This window comes from Macrobrachium nipponense, chromosome 21 (genome assembly GCF_015104395.2).
Source record: "Macrobrachium nipponense isolate FS-2020 chromosome 21, ASM1510439v2, whole genome shotgun sequence".
In the NCBI taxonomy this organism is placed as follows: Eukaryota; Metazoa; Arthropoda; class Malacostraca; order Decapoda; family Palaemonidae; genus Macrobrachium; species Macrobrachium nipponense.
The window spans coordinates 64,849,235-64,873,161 of record NC_087212.1 but is presented as its reverse complement, the minus strand read 5'-3'; the positions used below and the strand labels follow the sequence as shown (position 1 = coordinate 64,873,161).

The 23,927-nt window shown below is 38.4% G+C and overlaps 1 protein-coding gene across 3 annotated transcripts in view; it reads left to right on the top strand.

Annotated features, from left to right (window-relative positions):
• LOC135198091 (beta-1,4-mannosyltransferase egh-like) overlaps positions 1-23,927 on the top strand; it is a 127,726-nt gene that overhangs the window by 28,788 nt on the left and 75,011 nt on the right. Inside the window, exon 1 of one of the 3 annotated variants that reach the window (XM_064225528.1) lies at positions 4,404-4,441. The exons of the other annotated variants lie outside the window; for them this stretch is intronic. The gene's annotated coding sequence lies outside the window, so the exon portion shown is untranslated. Of the gene's footprint in view, positions 1-4,403; positions 4,442-23,927 lie in introns of those variants that run through there. 3 annotated transcript variants of the gene reach the window in all.

Below are 23,927 nucleotides of genomic sequence, written 5' to 3'. Positions count from 1 at the left end.
TGAAAGTGAAAGTGAATGCTCATGGAGAGTGATTCTGTACGCGAGTGGGTTTGGTGAAGATGAAAGTCTTGACTGTGGTAGCTGTTTTAAACGCAAGGGTAGGTATAACGGAAAGAGTCAAAGTAATGGATGGTGATGAAAGAAGAGAGGAGAGAAGTCGGTTCATCGGAAGATTTTATGAATGACCGTGGAAGCCAAGGTCGATAAGTATGGAGTGTTGCTCGAAGTCTCGTTCATTGACATTTGAAAGAAACAGATTGAAGCTGCAAAGATGAATTGTTTGTGTAGACGAGTAGTTGAAAAGGAGCGAGGCATGTGGAAATACATAGTGATCAAAATCTTCAGCATATATAGCATATAGTAAGGATGGATCAGCGCGCTTTCAGATGGGTTGGTCACGTAGAAAGAATGGAGGAAATTAGGCGGGTGGAAAAAGTGTCATTGAGAGGAAATTCTGTGAATTAGACGACGTCTGTCCTTACTGGCTAACTCTCAGAGGACGGATGGTTGACCTCTACAGCCGGTATTTGGCAATATTAATATTGAAAGCAATGAACCGAGAGAGAGAGAGAGAGAGAGAGAGAGAGAACTTGTGTGTGTGTATAATTGTGTGGTTTTATTTGATTATATTAAAGGCTTCTATGTGAAGATTGTCTAGCAAACTTTTCCCTAAAACTTGCAAATCGGAAGCTGCCCCTTTTGGAGGTCCCATCCGATACCCGTTTTCGGCGAGGAAGTCCGTTTCCAACGTTTGGGCGCTATCAGGACCCAGAGACCCTGTGCCCTCGTAGGTGGTGGGGGCGCTTTCTCGAGGCAAACCGGTTTTTGCTCATTCGTAAGGAGTGGAGGCATTTCATAGAAAGACATTCAAATGGTGCTGGTGCCCCCAGCGAGTTTTTATTGCTCTCAAGTGAAAGTTCTCTAGGCTTATCCCCGTCGCTGTAACCGATGTGGTATGTGAAATGTTCGTAAGCATAGTAAGGCTACGATAGTTTATCTAATCTCTGTGGTTTCAGAGGAAGGAACGTGCAGAAGGTAATCGGGATGAGGAAGAGAAGCTCTCATGTTATTGCCAGTTATGAAATGAAGTACATCAGCCAGTGTTAAAAAGTACATTTGTATATTTTTAAACTGCTTTAAGAAAACTACATTCTCGGTACTATAACGTCATGCTTTATCATGGCAGTTGATTCACCGCCTAAAATCGAGCTGGAAATCCCTCACAGGAAGTCATTCGGTGGATTCTAAAAGAAGGAACAGTCGTCATGCGGTAACTCTTGACAAAAACAGTAGTGAGGGCCCGCGTGCCAATGCAGCAATGGTTAGGGATTGAGCAAATAGAATTTTGCAGACCGAGACTCTTGGCTTCTATTGAACACTTCAGCTGTGTAACGTTTTCAATGATCCTGAATAGAAGCCACCGAGAGTGAATTCCGCCCTTTTTTTTTTTTTTTTTTTTTTTTTTTTTTTGTACATATTAAATTGATATGAAGACGTGTATATATATATATATATATATATATATATATATATATATATATATATTATATATGTATATATATATACACACATACATACATATATATATATACACACACATACATATATATAATATATATATGATATATATATATATATATTATATATAATGTGTGTATAGACTTTTTCTTAGCTAGGGTAAAAGGCCACTACATATGCAAAAGTTTATGTCTACGGGCGATATAAAGTGACAGTATCCGTTTAACCTCTTAAGGTATTTTCGGCCGTAAATAATGTAATACTAAGGCAAGTGCAAAAGCGAAATAGAATTATATACCCACTGAAAAAACGAGTATGAGAACGTGTTTGTTTAACGTTCAGGTTCGAACTCTGCCAACTTCGAAGTGATCAAGGGACTATAAACGGTGATAGGATAGCGACCGGAATTCATTTTCATTAAATGGAATGTTCATTGAGTTAAACTGGGTATCGGGATAATCCTTCAGATTGGGGGTTAGAGGAGTGTGACTTGCCTTTACGACCTTATCTGTGCGTAGTGTGTGTGTGTGTGTTTTTGGGGTGGGTGGTCGGGTTGGTTACGGACGTTATTGGAGGGCAGAATAGACTTCCAAATATGTCCTGGTACATGCTGCAGGAAGGAAGGAAGGCCACTCCTTAGTTGTTCTGATTTATTTTGCTGGTCAAGGGGGTGGTTCCTCCTAAATGGAGACTGGATATCGAGAACCCCCAACAACTAACGGTCTACATAGTTCTTGTCCAGGTTTTCGCTCCAGAGGCCACATTGTGTGTGGTGGACAATGGTTTGGAATATAGGGATGGTAATAACAACTGTGCGGCCATCCAGATTCGCCCAAGTTTCCCCACAGGCCATAAACAGTAGTGCTTGATGGGGCAAGCGTTTATTATTATTATTATTGTTATTATTGTTATTATTAATTTATATATAAATATATATATATATATATACATAGTTATATTATATGTCATGTGTGTATGTGTGTGTGTGTACGGTATATAGTACAACAGTCAGCTGCGATTTATGTGGGAAGGGGACTTCGTGATGATTTTCTTTTTATCATGGAAAAAGCTAAAACATTTCATATATATTTATTTTTTGTCTCCAGGCAGAGCCTTCATAATTATGGTCACCGTTCCAATTATATTAAGTAATTCTGCAACTATAGTATATATATATATATATATATATATATATATATATATATATATATATATGTGACGGTACTTACTTTCTTTGCACAGATCTAAGGTAACGTGTGCCGTGGAGGCTGTACTTTTGGGGAATTAGGCTTATATAAATTCTTCTCTCTTGCTCAATGTTCTTAATCTGGAATTCGTTAAAAGGAAGGGTTCTACTTTAGATGAGAAATGAAATTGATATATTCATACAAATTACGTTTTATTCTTCGTTAGGGGTCTTACAAGTTTCTCAGGAGGCGTGGGTCGTTGGATCCCACCGCTGCCACCAATTAATCTGTGACGGTACTTACTTTCTTTGCACAGATCTAAGGTAACGTGTGCCGTGAGGAGGCTGTACTTTGGGGAATTAGGCTTATATAAATTCTTCTTCTCTTGCTCAATGTTCTTAATCTTGGAATTCGTTAAAAGGAAGGGTTCTACTTTTAGATGAGAAATGAAATTGATATATTCATACAAATTACGTTTTATTCTTCGTTAGGGGTTCTTACAAGGTTTTTCCACCTTCTGAGTTACTGGGCTTTTGGACTGATAAAACTTAATTGGCACTTGTTGCAATTACGAGTCTATAGGCACGAGGGAAATTTACTGAGTATTGATTGTCACTTTCACTGTCTTTGATTGCTTCGCACACACTTTTGCACCTGTTCTTCTTCTGGGATTCTTCTGTCTTTCTCTGTCACGGCCATTGCCACTGCAGCTCTCCCCTCAGGCTCCCGGTTGTTCTCTCTCTTGGCTTCTCTGTCTCCTCTCTGCTCCCCCTGCCTGCTCTCTCTCTGTCTCGCCTTTTTGTTCAGTTGAAAATCTCCTTAGCCCCGCCTTTGGTTTGGATTTTGGGATTTTGACTGGGTGTGGCATTTTCTGAAAGACTTCTTGTGCTTAGTGGCTGCAACATTATACAAGACCGCCTTCCTGTCAGGTCTTCTACAGTAATTCGTAGGCTTTGAATTTGTATACGCCTCCTTCTTCATGTCCTGGCTTCTTAGGGGCGTATCCCTTGGTAACCTCATAGGTCATTCGTTGATACCCCTTTTGGGCTGTCTTATGACCAACACTCATGGCTTTTGATTCGTCGATACTAGAGGCCTATATTTGGGAGGGGTGGAGCTTAGATTTTCCCATGATCCACCTTTGAAACAAGGAAGCCTTGAATTTCCCTTGGTTATATTAAACAGAAGGCTCTTGAAAAGGTCCACCTTACATTAATTCTCCGACGCTTGAAGTGTCACAAATGTCGGGCGTGCCAGAGAATCACTTAATCATCGGAGATGAGGCGTAATGGGTTGGATTCCAATTTCTCGAAGATGCCTGGGAGATGCAGACCAGATGCCTGCCTGGGCTAACGCCTAATCGTTTTGGGTCGAGTCCGAGAAAACGATACCTTCGTAAAAATTGATTATTTTCATTCTCTTATCCCTCTTTCTTTTCTTATTAATCCGTTTCGTGCCTTTTTCTTAAGTATTATTAAGTTATTGCCTTGGAATAACAACACTGTGCCAACACTATTACACATATTATATATATATATATATATATAATATATGTATGTATGTATAGTGGTAAGTTGACACTGTTCATTTTTCAGTTTTCCCTTGCAATGTCTTTTCGTATTATTCAAGAGTTAGATTAGTAGTACCTCATTCCACCTGTATGACAAATTTTGCTTTTCTTTTCCAGGTGAGTTTGTGCTTAGGATACGAAAGGACCAAAATTGCTCCCATAAACAGTAAGTATAATGGTAATCTGCCCTCACAAGTAGAGGTGTAGGTTCTCTTAATTAGATGTGGATTTTTGCATGGTCAGCCTTTTGAAATTGATGCTCAAGATGCTGTTTCGTCGTTTTGACCGCCATCTTACTCTCTCTGGGCCGGAACATCGTTCGGAGAAATTGCATGACAGGCTTGATGGGTTTGAATGATGATTTTGTGTAAATATCGATTTCCAAATATGTTGGGCAGAGTTTAGTTTTCGTTCGTAGGAAGTTGTCCACGATCACAAAATCTGCTGCTTGTACACTATACATTCAAGTTTAAATAGAGCGTATTCCTATAAGTTGACATTATTTTTATATTATATCGGGTGAAATGCACAATTGAACAACACGTGTGAATATGCTAAAATGAAATAAAAAGAGATTGTAACCAGGTGCGCCTGCAGATAACCAGTTGGGGCTGGTGATGGGAATTCTCTCTCATCTGGAATTTGTCGGTGTCAAAGCAACGACCTGACATAGAACAGTTTTATTTTAAGAATTCGGCCCTGCCTAAAGTCCTTTTAAAACTTGACTCGCTGAAAAGGCTGCAACCGATTTAAAATGCTTCGTTTGAAAAAAAATTAACAGGACGTCCGTATCTTCATTTTTCAAGGATTGTGGAACCGGAAAGGTGTCACCAAAGAATGTATAGTATTGGCTATTGGTTCCGATTGGCATTAGTCAAGTTAGTGCTTTCGGTGGAAAGGAAACGGGAAGGTATCTTCGTTAGATGAAAAGCTTCGGTGTTATGTATATTATGCAAAACAGGGATTTGCGAGAACACTGCAAGGTGGGGTATTATTAATCATATAAAGTGTACAGAAGGTGCCTTGGAATTATGAGAGGAGACAGAATAACGTTCGCAGAATGTGGAGAAAGAACTGAAGAGATCCTAGTACTCAAACATGACACATGTTTGGTATGGACGAATGGTTTCACCCCCCGGGGTAAGGATAGGACACATGTTTGGTATGGACGAATGGTTTCACCCCCCGGGGTAAGGATAGTCTCGTCGAGGGCTCCCTCCTACCCCCACCTCCATTTTTTGACGTTATGCATTTTTAGAGGAATGAACACTCCTGTCTGGTTGTTAATCTTATGTTAGACGTTTCATGTTAAAGATAGAAACACACACACATACATATATATATATATATATATATATATATGTATACGTGTATATATGTGTATGTATCAATGTATAATAGTATAGTATATATATATATATATATATATATATTATATATATATAAATTCTGTATCTACGTTCTTTAACATATAACGTCCATAGATATGAGAGACAACTAGACGGGAGTGTTCATTACTCTGGAGATGCATACCGTCAATAATAGGGTGAGGGGAGGGGGCCATAGACGAGACCGCCCCTGCCCTACGGGGGTGAAACCATACGTCAGAATCTCCCGCTCATGGCATGAAAACACGTCATTCATGTATGCCATTAATTCTTTCTCCATATTGTACGCGAGTTATTTGTCTTCTGCCATAATTTCAAAGTATCAAAATGCAGGACCTTCTTTGCCTTTTAAATGATTTAATATCCCTCCTTGAATAGTTCTAACTAACATGCACAATACCAATCGTCCAAAGAAGGCACCTTCCCATTTCCTCTCCACCAAAAGCACTAACTTGATTAATGCCGGAAGGAACCAGCAGCACATACTATGAGCACGCTGGCTACTCCTTTCTTTGTCGTTAAATGGCCGGCTGCACAATGCCGAAAGTAAAATAAAGTAGCCAGCATGTGTGGTGTTTACATTTGCATATAATGAGAGAGAGAGAGAGAGAGAGAGAGAGAATTTGGGCAGGCCGTGCTCATTGCCCATTAAGGAATTGAGCCAACCACCGGAGCTTTCGCATTATTTTCCTCTTTTGGGTGTTGCGTCCATCCTCATTTCCCTTCTATGCAGCTTTTTTCTTTTGGCATTCAGTTTGGTTCCCTCTCATCTGTGCAATGGCTCTTCATCTCCCTCTTCTCCCGGTATCCTTTCATTCGTCAGCTTGACAAACCTTCACTTTGAGTGAACGATTCTGAAGTAACCTTATACCACCCTTCTTTGGTGTCTTTCTCCCCAACTTCCGCGTTCGTTCAAAGTGCTCGATATTCTTTGTGATTTGTGGCGTTAATATTGTCACAGATGTGCAGAAAGATGTATTTCCTTCTGTGACTAACGCTCGCTGCGACGGTCTCTTGTCTAGTTTGGTGTGGAGGAGACTAGATTACGTCGATCTGGACCTTTTTTTTTTTTGTTTTTTTTTTTTTTTTTCTTCTTTTTTTTTTAGACAAAATATTTTTGAAGTGGTTTCTTTGGATGAACTCTGAAGGAGCATAGTCTTTCCCCATATATATATATATATATATATATATATATATATATATATATATATATATATATATATATATATATATAAGAAACCACAAAGTAAGCACGCGAATTTTGTTTATGAACTGAAGCCACTGGGAAAATTTAAAAAAGAAAAGACAGTGTGCTTTGTGCCCCGAAGATGTGTTAAATACACGAAATTACTTGGCACTCTTGTCATTTCTTTTTTTAATTTTCCCAGTTGCTTCAGCAATATAATATATATATATATATATATATATATATATATAAATATAATATATATATATAATATATATATATATATATATATATATATATATATATATAGTGTCTGTGTGTTTGTATTTAGGAGGGGTTATAATTAACCGGAGACTCAGTGAATGCCGAGACTGAGTTTGAAGTACATTAGCTCGGTAGAAGAGAGAGTGATGAGAGATAGAGAGAGAGAGAAAAAAAGAGAAAAGCAACATGAAATGCTGTTGGAAGCTGAGTAAATATTCACTCAGGTGATGACAGCTTGTGTAATGTTTGGAGAGATGCGAGGAAAGGGAACTCTTGCTGGTGGGAGGTAAATGAATGAGGAAATGTGAGGAAATACGGGCATGATTAGGGGAAAGGGACAGAGACAGACAGAAGATACCTACTGGTTTTCCGGTCACTGGTATACAAGTTTCAATAGTCATGATGTGAAGTCAATGGGTTGATATAACAAGGGTTAACGAGTAAATTGTAATGAGTATATAAGAGGATCGACAAACGTAGTTGAAATATCAAAGAAAATACATGATGAAGGCTTCGATGGTATGGACACTTGTTACGAAGAGAAGAACATCATGTTGGAAGACATACAATGGAAATGGAAGTGCTGGGTAGAAGGAAGAAGGGAAGACCAAGAAAGATTGTGTAAGGGAAGATATGTTATGGAAAGGTGTTAACGAGAACGATGCACAGGACAGAAATCGATGGAGACGACTCATTCACAACGGCGACCCCATATAAAAATGGGTTAAAGTAGGAAAGAAGAAAAATGAATAAATTGTGCAGGCTGTAAATGTAAAAATGAATATCTCAAGTGTTCCCGGAAATGAATGAAGTCACTATGTGTCTCCTTGTGATGAAAGTATGTTCGTTTTTTGAGGGATTATTGATTTATCACATGAGATAAGCAGTTTTATGGGTGGTGAATTTTGTTGGCGCCCTGAGGCGAGATGCCAGATGTGGCCAGAAGTACAGATTCAGTGACTTCGTCTTCAGCTTACTTCTTATCAAAACATCGTTATGCAAGCAAACTTGGTCACTGAAAGGAAATGCCTTCTGAGACGTTCCGTCTTGAGGAATGACGAACCTAACTTTGGAAAGAAGCCGGTTGCCTATGTAGGTGGTGGTTGGCTGGAACAGAGGGGAGGTAGGGGGGAACTCGATTTAGAAGTGACCGACCTGAAGGTATTGAAAGGAAAAATTTCTAAGGCATCTTACAAGGTATATAACGGTGTTGGCCACTGATCAGACTGTTGAACTCCAGAATTTAGTACCCAGAAATGTTTATCATAATTGGATGATATAGGAGCGGTTTTTAGGACACACCCAGCGTCTTACAAACTCAAAGAGTACCAGTTAGGTAAAGAAAAGTGTGAAGTCTTGCAATAATAATAAAATAATAATAATAATAATAATAATAATAATAATAATGATCAGCCACCTAAATTATACATATAGGTCTGAAATATCATGATAAAGCAGAAACGAAGGAGATTGAGGTCAGACTACCACGTGGTTGTGTGCGCGCGTGGGGGTTGTTGGAAGCTTAGAGGGGGTTGGGGGGTGAGGTTGGAGGATAAAAATCATTTGTGTAGAGTAGAGTAATTTGCATATGAATAGCTGGGACGAGATGGAGCTTTGAAGGAGCGCATTAATGACGAGGAAATGGATAGAGGATAGGGGGAGTAGACTTCTGTCGGACACCGCTTGAGGACGGGCAGAGGCAGAGATTTCCTCAAACGTCTATGAGAGGAGGCATGTTTTACGAAAGGCCGCCATGAGTTTATCCTCGAGTGAAAAGTTCTGCACGTTTTCATTTGAAGATTCTAAAGTATTGATGATATTGAACGGGTAGAGGACCCTGAGTTTGCTCAGCAGACTTCCCAAAAGTGAAGAGCCCATACGTGAACACGGAAAAGAACTTAGTGGCGTGGTCGGTATGGTGTTGGCATGCCATCTAGGTGGACGCGAGTTTGATTCTCGGGCATTCCACTGAGGGGTTAGAGATGTGTATTTCTGGTGATAGAGGTTCACTCGACGTGGTTCTGAAGTGACGTAAAGCCGTTGGTCCCGTTGCTGAATAACCACTGGTTGCATGCAACTTAACACCGTAAAAACAACAACAAACAATAAAGATCGTGGAAATTATCCAAGCATTCTAAATATGATCAAAGGAAGTACCCCAATGACTGAGCGAGTAATAAAATAACGAAATTAATAAGCCAAGGGAATGCTTGATCGAACCCAAAATTGTGGAACACGGTGGTACAGAATCTATGGTACAGCCTCGGATTTGTAAGCGTTGACTTACCGTGTCGTGCGTGTCGTCACCATTTGTATGGAGTTATCCGGTAGTCGTAGCTAATGGTAAATATACTTCATTCTAAGAGGAACTAAAGTGAGTTGATAGTATATTTAACTAAGAATCGTATTAGATTGCGAAAGTAAGTTTCACTTTTACACACACACACACACACACACACACACACACACACATACATATCTACTCTAAAGAAAAAGTTCTGGTTTTCAAATCTATATATTGATAACCGAATCATTGAAAATTATGGAAATAAACTGACAAAAATAGAAACAAACTACAATTCAATGCATGTTGGCTATTTCTTCAGTGTTTTGGATGGATCGCTGTGTTCTGAAGTGAGAAGGGACGGGCAGTGTTATCAGGGGGTGCTTTACAGCTTTCGTTTGCCCACTACGGCCCAATTGCATTTCCAGTTTAGAGTATACTCCTTCCCCACCACACCCCTCAAAAAAATTGTATTAGAAATAACCAGACATAGTACATTCAGTATGTAGTTGTGATGAGAGAGAGAGAGAGAGAGAGACCTGAAATATTTCCACCGTGCCTTCCCTTAGGCGCATACCGTCGTCTAGTATGTGATCTTCTTGTTGAAAGTCACGATGACAGTTTCACCTTTGGCATTGAATGCGGTGGTGTGACAGATGAAGTCTTGAATTGCGTCCTGCATTTATTATGTTGGCTGGACTGGCGAATGACGTCACACCTGTTTCACCTGCAGTTAGACCCAGGGTTTTTGTAACTCCCGTATAAATGGGAATGTGGTGAGATGCCTCCCACGGGGGAGAGAGTGAGTGCACACGAGGAAGCAGTGTCTGTTTTGGGTAGAGAACATCTGACCCCAAGTCTAGGATTACGTTTGAATGAAAGGGCAAAGGTCGCTGGTGTTAGCAGCTGCGATGGTGAAATTGGACCTTCTCATTGCTTGCCTTTCTCAAAGCACTCCATTTCATAGGGTGTTACCTACTCGTTGCATCTTTACCAATTCCGTATTTTACGTTGTTGTACATTACTCATTCAAGCATGATGCCGGAGTAAACCTTATTGGTAGCTGTTAGTCTCTGATTGATGTAATTAACGACACCAGTGATGAGATCATGGACATTACGTCTTAAAATCAGTTCTTCATCCCAGCCACCTGTTTCGAGAATCCATAGATTCTCTCTTTACATACTTCTTTACATACAAGATATGTGATACTTGGAATAAACTGCCACCAGAAGTTGTCAACAGCAACAGTGTGGAAGAGTTTAAAAGAAAGCTACACAAAATTATTAGGACAGTGAATGAACAGTAAAACCTGCTCCTTCAGATAAGTGAGCACACAATATCTCCTCGGATGGACTAACAAGTCTTTGAGATATTCTAATCCTTGTAACTCCAGCAATCAACGACATTGTATACTTCTATAAATAAAAGTTCCCCCTTTCCTTTTCTTGGTGCTGATAATGTTAAGAAGCAAAACGTCATATATATTTCTTTTTATATAATTCATCATGGTGAAGAGATGATACCGGAGAATTAATTATTCCTTTGGTACATAAGTCTACACTAGGTATGATCAGTGTTAGTTTGGGTAACACATCTTTTGTCCGTACATGCTGTGTCTGGTATGAGGGGCTTACTAAATCCAGTTGCTTTGATTACTTACTTTCTTAGCGTAAATTTTGATCAAAATCAAAACAGACCGTCGTCTTCCCTGCCTCATTTTTTAGGCGCTCAGAGTATCGTTTCCGGTTGACTGATCAACTGAAATATAGTAGACTGCTCTTTATGTTTAAGATTCACGCTGTATTAGATTGGAGAGAGAGAGAGAGAGAGAGAGAGAGAGAGAGAGAGAGAGAGAGAGAGAGAGAGAGAGAGAGAGAGAGATTAATTCACTCATAACTGGAGGTCGTCAGATAAATTTAAATAAGAATAAAACTAGGGATGTGAAAAACAAACCAACACCAGCCCGAGCTGATAATATTCCCGTGGGTGGCAATAAGTAGGTAAGATGTAACACCAAACTTTCACAAACCACCTGGCTGTAGTCTTTAAACACGATTTCTTTTCATTTCTTTTCCTAAAGCAACGAACATTGGCATAATCTGTTACAATGATCTAGGTTAAGATAAAGAAGTAAGGGACTTTCCCTCCTCCCCTCCTCCCGAAATAGATGCAGTCGTATGAAATGGTTTTGAAAAGAAAATGGACGAAAGAGAGAGATAGATAAACATAAACATCCATTTGGTATAAGCACGTGGAATTATTGGATTATGATAATAGTATTTTATAAATCTTATGAGTGTAACCCATGTCTGTTACATAATTGATTGTGGTCGTAGTGTTTCTGAGAAAACGTTAAGCTTCAACATGATAAATGCCAACCAGATGAGATCAGCCTAAAACGACTGATACTGTAATCTGTAAAGTATTCCGAAAAGACGCTTAATCCAGCTGTGAAATGACGTCTTGCTCGAGTGTCCGCCTCTCAAAGAATGTGGTAATATCAGTAATTTTTTTTATACGGATTCTCTCGTTGCAAGCGAGTCTTCACAAGCGTTTTCGGGGAAAGAATCTGTCCTTCGAAGGAATCCGAGAATGAAGGACATCCTGAGATGGTTCCTGTGATGGAAATGCAACCCCTGTTTTCTTAGCGTTTCTGTAATGTGAATAAAACGTAGTAGTTCAGTTCGGGTGAATCCTTTGAAAAGAAACAGGTTCTGAGGTACTTGTAGGCCTAAGGCCGCCCTTTTACCTTTTGTTGCTGGCTGAAGGTGTTCGCGTCGTAATGAAAGTATTTTATAAAATAAAATATAATTCTGGTAAAGGAACATCAGAATTACTTAATATTCTTGCATCTGGTTCTCAGGCTTTCTTACCCGAGTAAGTATATTTATTAAAGTTCATTTTATTATAAAAAAAATGTAATTTTCGTTCTCGGGCTTTCTTAGCTAAGTAATTGCATGGTAAGTATATTTATAAAAGTCCATTTTATTATAAAAATATAATTTTGATTCTCAGGTTTTGTTAGCTAAATAATTACTTGATAAGTACATTCATAAAAGTATTTTATTATAAAAATATCATTTTGGTTCTCAGGCTTTCTTAGCTAAGTAATTACTTGATAAGTATATTGATCAAAGTTCATTTTATTATAAAAATATAGTTTTGATTCTCAGGCTTTGTTAGCTAAGTAATTACTTGGTAAGTATATTTATAAAAGTCCATTTTATTATAAGAATATCATTTTGATTCTCAGTCTTTCTTAGCTAAGTAATTACTTGGTCAGTATATTTATAAAACTTCATTTTATTATAAGAAAATGTGTGAAGAAATCTTTTAGTTAGAGTGCTATGCGTTTATCACAATTACATACGTATCTGATAAAAGTGACCAGTAGATTATATGCATATATTATCTTATTCTGTTTCATTTCCATTAAGCCTTTCTTTTGTATTATACGCTTTGATTTCATCTTCGTTCATCTGAACGGGCTAAGAATATCTAAGAATAATTTTGGCTTTGTGAAAGAAGTTGACGCCACTTTATATTCGTTAGGTGACCCCAGGTAGCTTATTAAAATGCTGGATCCAAACCCTATAACCCAGCTACTACATTGTGACTCTCTCTCTCTCTCTCTCTCTCTCTCTCTCTCTCTCTCTCTCTCTCTCTCTCTCTCTCTCTCTCTCTCTCTCTCTCTCTCTCTCTCTCTCTCTCTCTATTTAATGCTGGTGACTCCGCTTACATTATTACGTCGTTTATCCAGTATACACGTTCCATTTTGTTTAGGTACGTTCTGGACATATATATGTAAACAATCCAAACGTAAAACAAAAACCAAATATTGTGTTTCTCCTGTGTGTATCCAAACTTAAATTACGAGTCTCCGAGTACTTTATTAAATGAAAATGATAATATTGTTGATTTGGGTACATATGTTTATGAAGTTCTTCATATTTATGAGTAATGTGCGGCTTTGTCTTCTGTTTTATGCTTTTCTTCGAAAGAACTTTCCTTTTTTTTTTTTTTTTTTTTTTTTTTTTTTTTTTTTGTTCAAGTATTGTGTGTGTTAGGACTTGATACTGAATAGTGATGTGACTACGTTTTTTCTCTGTAGTAAGTCCCTTTTTTTCGTTTGTTATTGTCTTATGGGCTTATGTTATTTGCGCTTGAAGTTGTATTTTTCTTGATGTATTTTTCCTTTGTAGGCCATGTACTAGCAAGAACAGAAGTTTGTTGTCCACTGTTTATTTTGTATTATGTCTCTTTGTGGACAAATTTGTACTAATAATTCTTTATTTTTTGTCAATAAAATAACTAACTATGAATGTGGAGGAATACTGTCAGAACTCCTTCCTCTGTTTCCCCTTTCGTTCCAAATTGAGAATCCTGTTCAGTCATAGGTCGCTGTTGATACTAGACATAGTAAGGTAGTGGCAGTGTGGTTTTAGGTCAGGAGGAGGAGGAGGAGGAGGAGGAGGAGGAGGAGGAGGAGGAGGAGCCGAAGTGCCTAGGTAGGGCGGGCGGGTGCCGGTATTATTCATGGGATCCCGGTTTCATTAATGGAGAGGAATCGCGTGCTGTTACGGGCACCCGAAATTGATTGGCATGGAAGTTGGCTCTAGGCGAGCGTGTGAACTGCTGCTGTTATTATAGCACAATGTGTTTGCCGATGGAATCGTTGGAGAATATCCAGCAAGTTTAAAATGTGCGGCTCTTGTGTAAGCCCCCCCAGGCACTGAACGATTGTCTGAACGATTGTCGTTATGGACACACACACACACACACACACACACACACACACACTATTCATACAGTATGAACGATCTCCGCACCGATTTCAGTCTGAACAAAGATTTTGTCTCGAGAAGACATGGCATCATCTCTAGAAGAGACGCGTGCGATAGCATTATGTCGGCAGAGAAGCCCTTACATTGAACGATTTGTGTATGACAGATTCAAGTCGTAAGCCAGCAACCTGGTCGTGTCAGATTCCCGCAGAGATCGTTCAGACACGAAGCGCCGCCCACTTTTGCATTCAGACAAGCCTTTACACTGTTTTTGCGAACGATACAGACAGTCGTTCAGACAATATTTCAGTAAGGGGACCTTAAGAAATGGCGAGTTGAAAGTTTAGCGACCGGCGTTTGTAGAGTGCCCGCTGTTATCGGTGGGCATTGCCTGGTATAAGTAGTAGTACTACAGGGCGCTACTGTGGATGGTAGAAAATGGTCGTGGCTTGTGGAAGTTGTGGAGTGCAAGTGCCTAAGGAGAAGTATATCTTAGTTTGACCAAACCACTGAACGGATTAACAGCTCTCCTAGGGCTGGCCTGAAGGATTCAATATTTTTACGTGGCTAGGAACTAGTTGGTTACTTAGCAACGGGACCTACAGTTAATTGTGGAATCCGAACCACAATATACCGAGAAATTCATTTCTATCACCAGAAATAAATTCCTCTGATTCCGCTTTAGCAGAGCCGAGAACCGAACTTCGTACTACCGGATTGGTAGGCGAGCGCGAAAACCACTCTTCCAACAAGAACTGTGACTAAGGAGAGGCAGGTGGAAAATGCATGAGAGACGTCCCGCGAGATTTCTTCCAGAGGTGAAAGGGAAATGTTGCAGACGCTGAAAAGTGAAAGCCACAAGTGTAGTGGCACATTAAGATTTTAATGTCAGAATGAGAAAAGTGAAGGGGCATGTAAAGAGCAGGTCGGCACCGAAATAGATTCTGCAAATGCTTCATTTATCAGGAATGATCGGTAAAGAAAAAAAAACAAGAAATGAAAATGTGGCTAAGAAATAAAGCGCTATATAGGCGAATCCTGTAGGGTGTTAAAGCACTATACACATTACTGAAGTTTTTTTTTTTTTTTTTTTTTTTTTTTTTTTTTTTTTTTTTTTTTTTTTTTTGTTTTTTTTTTTTTTTTTTTTTTTTTTTTTTTTTTTTTTTTTTTTTTTAGCGTCCCTTCGGCCCCAACTGCAACCTCTCTCATTTCTTTTTATTGTACTTCCGTACGTATTCTTTCTTCCATTCTACTTTCACCCTCTAAAAATAGTTTCCTAGTGCAACTACAAGGTTCTCCTCCTGTTACACGATTGAAACCTTATTGATTGTCTTTTTTCCATTCAGCGCTGAATGACCTACATACTATATTCTCTTCTTTTCTAGGTAGCTGAAGTCATGACTTCATATTACGTCTCTTCAGCATCAATCTGTCCAACACCCCAAACCTGTTATTACTACTTCGGAGAAGCTATCTGTCCATTAAGGGTTAAACCCATCCAAGTAAAGTAAAACGAGACTATTATTATGTGGTCCACCCAATAAGCTTCAAAGTCACATACTATAGTGGATTTACATCAACCGTGCATATGATGTCTAGGCCAGTCCCTTACGACGCTCCTGATTGGCTATTGATAGGCCAATCTCAGGGCTGGAAACCCTCAGTCTCTCGAGAGAGTTCACAGTTGCAGGATGCATTTTCCACCTCTCCTGAGGGATACTTTTGAAAGCCGTATCACTCAGGAGTGGTGGAATATACACACTTTGCCTATGTGAACTCTCGAGAAATAGAGTTCCCAGCCCTGTGATTGGCTTATCAAGAGCCAATCAGGAGCGTCGTAAGGGACTGGCCTAGACATCAAATGCACGGTTGATGTGAATCTACTATAGCTCAGTATCTTCGATGGTTGTCGTCCTGCATTAATTGATAATATGATCCTCACCTTTAAGAAGCGAGTACTTCAGTGGTATGCAGTGTTGTCAACTGTAGGGTAATTGCCCTACTCGTAGGGTAATCTGGCCAAAATCTTAGACGGCAGGGCAATATTCTCAAGTGTAGGGTAATTCTAACAAGGAAGGTTTAGATCAATATGCTTATTAGTATTCATGATATTGCATATAAACATAACCTAAAGATTTTTTTTATTATTATAGCCGTAGAACGTTGGGCCATTTTCAGTTACGTAGGGTAATTTCTCGTCTCCTGTAGGGGGCGTAGGGTTAGAGGGGTTGGCATCACTACTGGTGGTATGTAAGTGGGCCTGAGGAAGTCCGGGCCTTCATTTCCGGAAACGCTGTTTGTGTGCGAGTGAAAACACCTGGCCAGACGTAGTATTAGTACATTAGATTATCCTTGTATTTGGGGAACTGTTCCCAAGCTTCTTGTTGAGGAATATGGAAATCCTCATAGAATTTGGTCTTAAGATTTATTTCTCTATTGAATAAAGAAAAAAAATCAGAGGTTTTCCTACTGCTTATTGATTGTACGAAAGTTACAAGTCCCAAAACCTAGGAACCGGTCAAGGTAGTTCATTCGCGAGACTTCATGCAACTTTCATTTCTTCTGCCTTGCACGCACCCCCATCAATAAACTGTGTGCCTAGTTTGTGCGCTGACGATAATCCTTTTCCAAGGCTGGGGACAAATCACATAATATCTTATAACATAGGAGCGCCAGGATTTAGCTGTGCGGGGAAATGTGATTCTTTAACGTTAAATTTGCAGCATTGTTAATTATTGTTTTTAAACGTCTATACGTCAGTTTTAAAACGAATATTCCATGAGGAATGCTTCATTTTCTCTTTCTTCCACCCTCTCTAACAATTGTTTCATAGTTCAACGGCGATGTTTTCTTCCTGGTACACCTCTTAAACCACCTTACTGGCAATTTCCCTTTCAGCGCTGTATGAACTCAGAGGTCCCGGCGGTTGACCTTGGTTAAAATGCTGTATTCCGTTCTGTTCTAGAAGGAATGCATATCTGGGAAATATCTCTGTGGTTTTGTTGGCCTACGACAATACAATCTGGTGACGATATATGTTGTGAGATTTTGAAAAATGCGTTTTAATCTTGTATACCGACCTGTGTACCCCGTAGGAGGGAGAGGGGGGGGGGGGGGGCGGCGTTGTTAGTACCGTCAGTGGACCTCATGCTGTTTCCCTCCTGTAACACCTTTTAAACCATTTTACTGTCAATTTCCGTGTCATCACTCAATGACCTTATAGGTCCCAGAGCTTAGCCTTTGGCCTAAACTGTATGCTATTCAGTCCAACAAACCTGTGTTTATACCTCAGCAACGGATACCCATAGCTCTCTGAAGTGATACTGGTTTGTTGTAGTTTTAGTCTGTTTCATCCTGGCAACCGGTTTTTGATTGGCCCATTAATTTGCGTGCAGAATTCTAATTGGTTCATGGAGACGGCGGTCGACCCGTACCCTATAAATATATCACTCTTCTTTTTTTTATTTTTCAGTTGTACCAAGAATAGGATTTCGTGCCAGCACGTTTTAGCATGACCTGGTCTAACGCTAAAGAACGAGACTTTAAATCCATTTCAAATGTCTTAAGTGGCATGTAAAATCTCGTTCATTAGGTCGGTCGAGTGGTTCACGTACAGGAATGTTAGGTAAAATGGAAGATTTAAAGCAGAGAATGTTAAGGAGAGAAAATGTCAAAATAAGTCGTCGTGTATTTCAATGGGAAGTTGTGTGTTTCACTTAGCACTTGTTAGCGAGGTGCATAATGGGTCTGTGTTTGTACCCTGTGCTTTTGGTGGTTTAGCACTTTATTTATTTTATTTTCTTTTTTTTCTTTTTCTTTTTCTACCACAACTAGGGAATTTTATACCCACTCAAAGGCGTCATTTCTTTGGGTCAAGGAAAGTAAAAATTTAATAAGATTCGTGTCGTCGTCTTTTGAAATATGTTCGTCATTTATATCTGCCGTCAGTATGGTTGATTATTTGGAGGGCCCATTTACTCGAGCGTTTTATTAATGTCGGTCTAGTTTATTTTTTTTTTATTTTTTATTTACATTGATAATTTCTTGGAAAACAGGTTTTATTAGATATGTATTAAATTCCTGCGGGAAGGTCAGTTTTTGCCTCCCAGTTTCCTTATCCTAAGTGGACGAAACATCAAATTTATATTCATTGTGTAGTTTTATATCTATTTTATAACCAAAAAAAAGTTAGCGATTGTCCCCTTCTTTTGGATTTTTGTGAAAAGCAAGAACGGTGAAGACTTATATTCTGAAAAAGGCTGAACCGATAGAGCAATAGGCCCAGTCTTCATAGCTTAAACTGGTATCAACAGGGTTGTTAAGAATTCCTGTCACACCGACACTTTGGGATGCTGGGAGGGGGGGGGGGGGGGGGGGGTTGGCTGTGAGAATTATTACCTTAACTGTGGCTGGTCCTAGATTTCGTGACGTAATGTCAGAATCTGATTAGGATGAGAGAGAGAGAGAGAGAGAGAGACGGGATGATAATCATCCATTGCGTCTGACATTCCGTTTGCTGTGTTTTTCACAAGCGTCTTTATACCAAGGACAATTCAGTTCAATTTTTGTTTTATTATTTTACTTAATTTTCATTTTTATTTTGTTAACTTATATGATTTTCTGATAACTAATCTCTTCTTTCTGTATTTCCTATTGCCTTCCGTTACTTCTTTCGAATGAACATCATAATCTTTGGAAGCTTGAGTTTGAAGACAATGGTCCTTGTGGAGTTGTTCTATATGAAAAGAGTTCATTTTCTGAGTAATAATGATAATAATAATAATAATAATAATAATAATACAGGTTTTATAGAAAATAATGGCTATTTCAGCCGGTTTTTTTTTTTTTGTATAGAAATTTCTCTATACTTCTTATTACTGACTTTTCTTCTGCACTCAAGTTGGCTATTAAAACGCCAAATGGGGGATTCGTGTCAAAAAACGTGGTATTTGTCAAATTGAATATAGTATACAAAATACAGTACAGATTGGATCTTAAGCCTAATTGACAAAAGGTACTAAATGACTCATTCTGGATTCCTCTTTCTCGGGGGCGTCTACAATATAATAATAATAATAATAATAATAATAATAATAATAATAATAATAATAATAATAATAATAATACAGAAGAAGAAATGACCACATACCAAAGATGAGATCATTCCGTGTTAGTTACTCAGACGTTTTAGTTATCCATGTGTACGATACTTGTGTAAATACGTACTTGGAGATGATTTGATGTGGGTTCAGCGGACCGTGTCCTGATAACGGCAAAAAATGTTGGCGCTTATGAACTGAACTCCCTCATCGCAGCCTTGGCTCTGAAGATATTAATAAAATCGCACGTTTTTGTCGATAAACGTACCGGAAAGCGAAGCGGATAAGTGTGTGAGTATTCATATTTATTTTTTCTTTCAAGAGGGGCACTATCCAACCGCAGAATGCATACACACACATTCAGAGGTTTAATGGACTCTCTCTCTCTCTCTCTCTCTCTCTCTCTCTCTCTCTCTCTCTCTCTCTCTCCTGACTCCATCCGGTCCCTGGCTTCATCTTCTTGAAATAATAAATAATTATGATTGGAAGCACTGGCTGTTACCAGGTGGTCCCAACGTGTCGCATCACATTCCACCTCTGGAGATGAAAAGTGAAACGAGTTGACTTCTATATCTGTCAGAGCCGTTTATTTACTTTTTTTGTTATCTGCTTGTGTTCGTATAAGGAACATTTTATCGTGTGGCAAAGCACTTCTCAGGTATTTTTTTTGCTTTTGTCACAGTCTCCGAATGCATATTGATAACCCTCAGATCTTAAAAACTACTGATGCCAGAGGACTGCAAATTAGTGTGTTGATCATCCACCCTCCAATCATCAAACATACCAAGTTGCAGCCCTCTAGCCTCGGTAGTTTTTTTTTATTTTATTTAAGGTTAAAGTTAGCCATAATCGTGCTTCTGACAAGACAACACAGGCCACCACGGCCGGTTGAGAGTTTAATGGGCCGCGGCTCATACAGCATTACACCGAGACCACTTATAGATAGATCTATTTTCGGTGGCCGTGATTATGCGTTGTACAGAAAACTCGATTGCGCCGAAGAAACTTCTGCTCATATTCTTACGTTTTTATTCCAACAGAAGCCGCGTAATGGTGTAGATTACACTTTGGTAAACAGATATCACGTGTAGTAGCATTTGTCAGATGAGCTGGGTGTATGATTTCTCTCTCTCTCTCTCTCTCTCTCTCTCTCTCTCTCTCTCTCTCTCTCTCATTGCTGGCATATCATCACGTTGTTCATACAGAGGTCATATCTTGTTCGCTTCCCGCTACATCTTCTATACTGAATAGCAGCGAGTAAAACCCCGACAGAAGAACGTGTTCTTGCATTTGATTACTTACTCCATCCACTACCATACAGAACGGGACTTCCTGAACTGCTCGTCGGGACATTTAAGTAGAAGTAAAAGTGATGTTCTGCAGTAAGACTTCAGAACCAGGTCCGAGTGGCAGTTATAAGTGATTAATGTGAAGCATTCCTGGATGTTGACCTGAGGGTTGTTGGAAGTTTTTATTTTTTAACTCATTGGAATATGGAAATGTATCTTCATTGATATGGATATGGGAAATTTATGGGAAATGTATCTTAATTGATATGGATATGGGAAATTTATGGGAAATGTATCTTGATTGATATGGATATGGTAAATGTATCGGGAAATTTTGATATGGATTGGGAAATTTATGGGATGTATCTTGATTGATATGGATATGGGAAATTTATGGGAAATGTATCTTAATTGATATGGATATGGGAAATTTATGGGAAGTGTATCTTAATTGATATGGATATGGGAAATTTATGGGAAATGTATCTTAATTGATATGGATATGGGAAATGTATTTGATATTTAGGATTTAGAACGTGATTAGATATAGAAAATGTATGTAACTAATTGAATATAGAAAATGTGATTACATATAGAAAGTGTATGTAACTAATGCATTTGATGTTTAGGATTTCGAAAATGTGATTAGATATAGAAAATGTATGTAACCAATTGGATATAGAAAATGTATTAGATATAGAAAATGTATGTAGCTAATTGGATATAGAAAATGTTATTACATATAGACAATGTATGTAACTAATTGGATATAGAAAATGTATGTAACTAATTGGATATAGAAAATGTGATTAGATATAGAAAATGTGATTAAATACAGAAAATGTATGTAACTAATTGGATATAGAAAATGTGATTAGATAAAGAATGTATATGTAATTAATTGGACATAAAAATGTGTGTACTTGATTGGATGTATAAAATTTATTTAATTGATTCAACATAGAAAATGAATAACTAATTAGATATAGAAAATGTATGCTACATATAATTGATTGGATACGAAAAATTTATTTTGATTGAATGGGTATAGCAAACATTTAATTGATTGGATATAGTAAATGTATTTAATTGAATTGATTCGACATAAAAATGATTTAATTGAATGGATATATAAATTGTACTTAGTTGATTGGATATAAAGATTATTTTTTTGAATGGATATATAAATTGTACTTAGTTGGTCGGGTATAAAATTATTTAATTGATTGGATATAGAAAATTTATTTAATCGATTAGATATAGCCAAGTATTTAATTGAGTTGATAAAGAAAATGTATTTGATGGAGTGGATATAACAAATGTATTTGAGTGGATATAGCTAACATATTTAATTAATTGGGCATAGAAAATGAATATGATTGATTGGATACAGAACATTTATTTGATTGATTGGATATGGAAATTGTATTTGATTAGATATAGAAAATGTATTTAACTAATTGTATATAGAATGTATATAACGATTGGATATATTAAATGTATTTGGGTGGATAAAGAAAATGTATTTAATTAATTAGATATAGCACATGTATTTGAAATTGATATTGAAAGAAAGTATGACTATTGCGGTAAAAAAAAAAGCCGAAAAAGAAATTACTTAGTAAATTGAAAAATACCCATGGATGACAGAGGTGAATTAAAAACCAATCAATTTAACCTTTTATATTGAATTGGTTAAAGTAGTTATAAATGTAACGCTAATTGAGAGAAAGTAGTTGTACTGCGTTATTGATATTTAAAGGATATCGGTTCATCGATCAGACTCTGGATGTTGCTAGAAATTTCGTTGCATTGTTAATCACGTGAGTTGGTCGATTTTCGGGTTCCTGGAAGTCGGGTTCTTGGAGATTCCGGTGAGTTTCATTTGCATATTCCAGTAGATTTTGTAGTCATAATGTATCAGTCGTTAATGCTAATAGACTCGGTAGAGTCAACTCTTTCAATACTCAATATTCTTGTATGCGAATAAATATACTAATGTGATGTTTGTTATTTGGTTTTATTTGCTTACATTGCGAGGCTTTCTCTGCGTTTTTTTAAATTTTATTTTATATGATTTTGCACACGAAGAAATCCAGAACCTAGAGAAAGCGAGGGAAATGGCTCAGGATAGAGAAAGATGGTGAAAGAACTGTATCAGCCTTATGCCACTGGCCAGGGGCGGGAAGATAAAGTATAAAGTAAGTCCACACGAAATGTTCTTTAGATGTTGAGCAGCTGAGAGCAAATTGATACTCCAGCATGGCGATAGATATGCCAGCCCCATGTTGCTTTTCCCAAACTTTATGCCTACCCTCCGCAGTCTACAGTCTTGGGTCCTAGTCTTGCAGTCCAAGCATATCGTAGGATGAGAAGCCTTGGGCTGGATGCAATATTGGAAGCTTTCTCTTCAATAATTATTTTGCGCTGATGAAAATCACAGTCTCGGTCGAACTGGCGTAAGAGTGTTCCAAGGTTTTTCTTCCAACTGCATTTCTCCTTGCAGCAATTTTTTGGGGAGTCGACTGCCATCCGTTCTTTTAAGATGATCTGTTCTGCAGGTTTAGATGGATTTTCTAGTTACCGTTTAATGTTGTGCTGAGAAATAAGGTTATTTGTTTGTCATTTACTGGTTTTGATGATAGACAAGAGCTCAGTGACTCCAAGAATCACTTGAGAGATGTTGTTCAGGCTTGATGTCCTCCAGTATCCAGAAGGTGAGCAAGAATCGGACAATAGTAGGGATTTCATTGGACTATAGTAGGTTCACATCAATCGTGCATATGATGTCTAGGCTCGTCGCTTACGACGCTCCTGGTTGGCTATCGATAAGCCTATTACAGGGCTGGAAACTCTGAGTCTCTCTCGAGAGTTCACATAGGCAGGATTCAAGTTCCACCTCTCCTGAGGGATACGTCTTTCAAAAGTATCCCTCGGGAGAGGTAGAGCATACATCCTGCCTATGTGAACTCTCTCGAGAGAGACAGTGTGTTTACAGCCCTGTGATTGGCATATCAGTAGCCAATCAGGAGCGTCGTGACTGGCCTAGACATCAGATGCACGGTTGATGTGAATCTACTGTAGGATTATGTGGGTCGAGTACACTGGAATCACTGAGATGAGACTGACTTAATTAACAAGGAAAGATTTCGAGTAGATCAGGATGCTGTCGCTGATTTTGGAAGAAGGGAGACAAGGTTAGGACTAAGTAGTGTCGCAAGTTTCGCTTATTGGGGACTTACTGTGAGAAAACACCTTTACGGCATACAGACAGCCAGTTAAGTGGACTCAAGTTAAGGCGTTAGTTGTTGTTGAAGTGTTACATAAAGGAGTTGATTCAGACGTAACGTGCTTC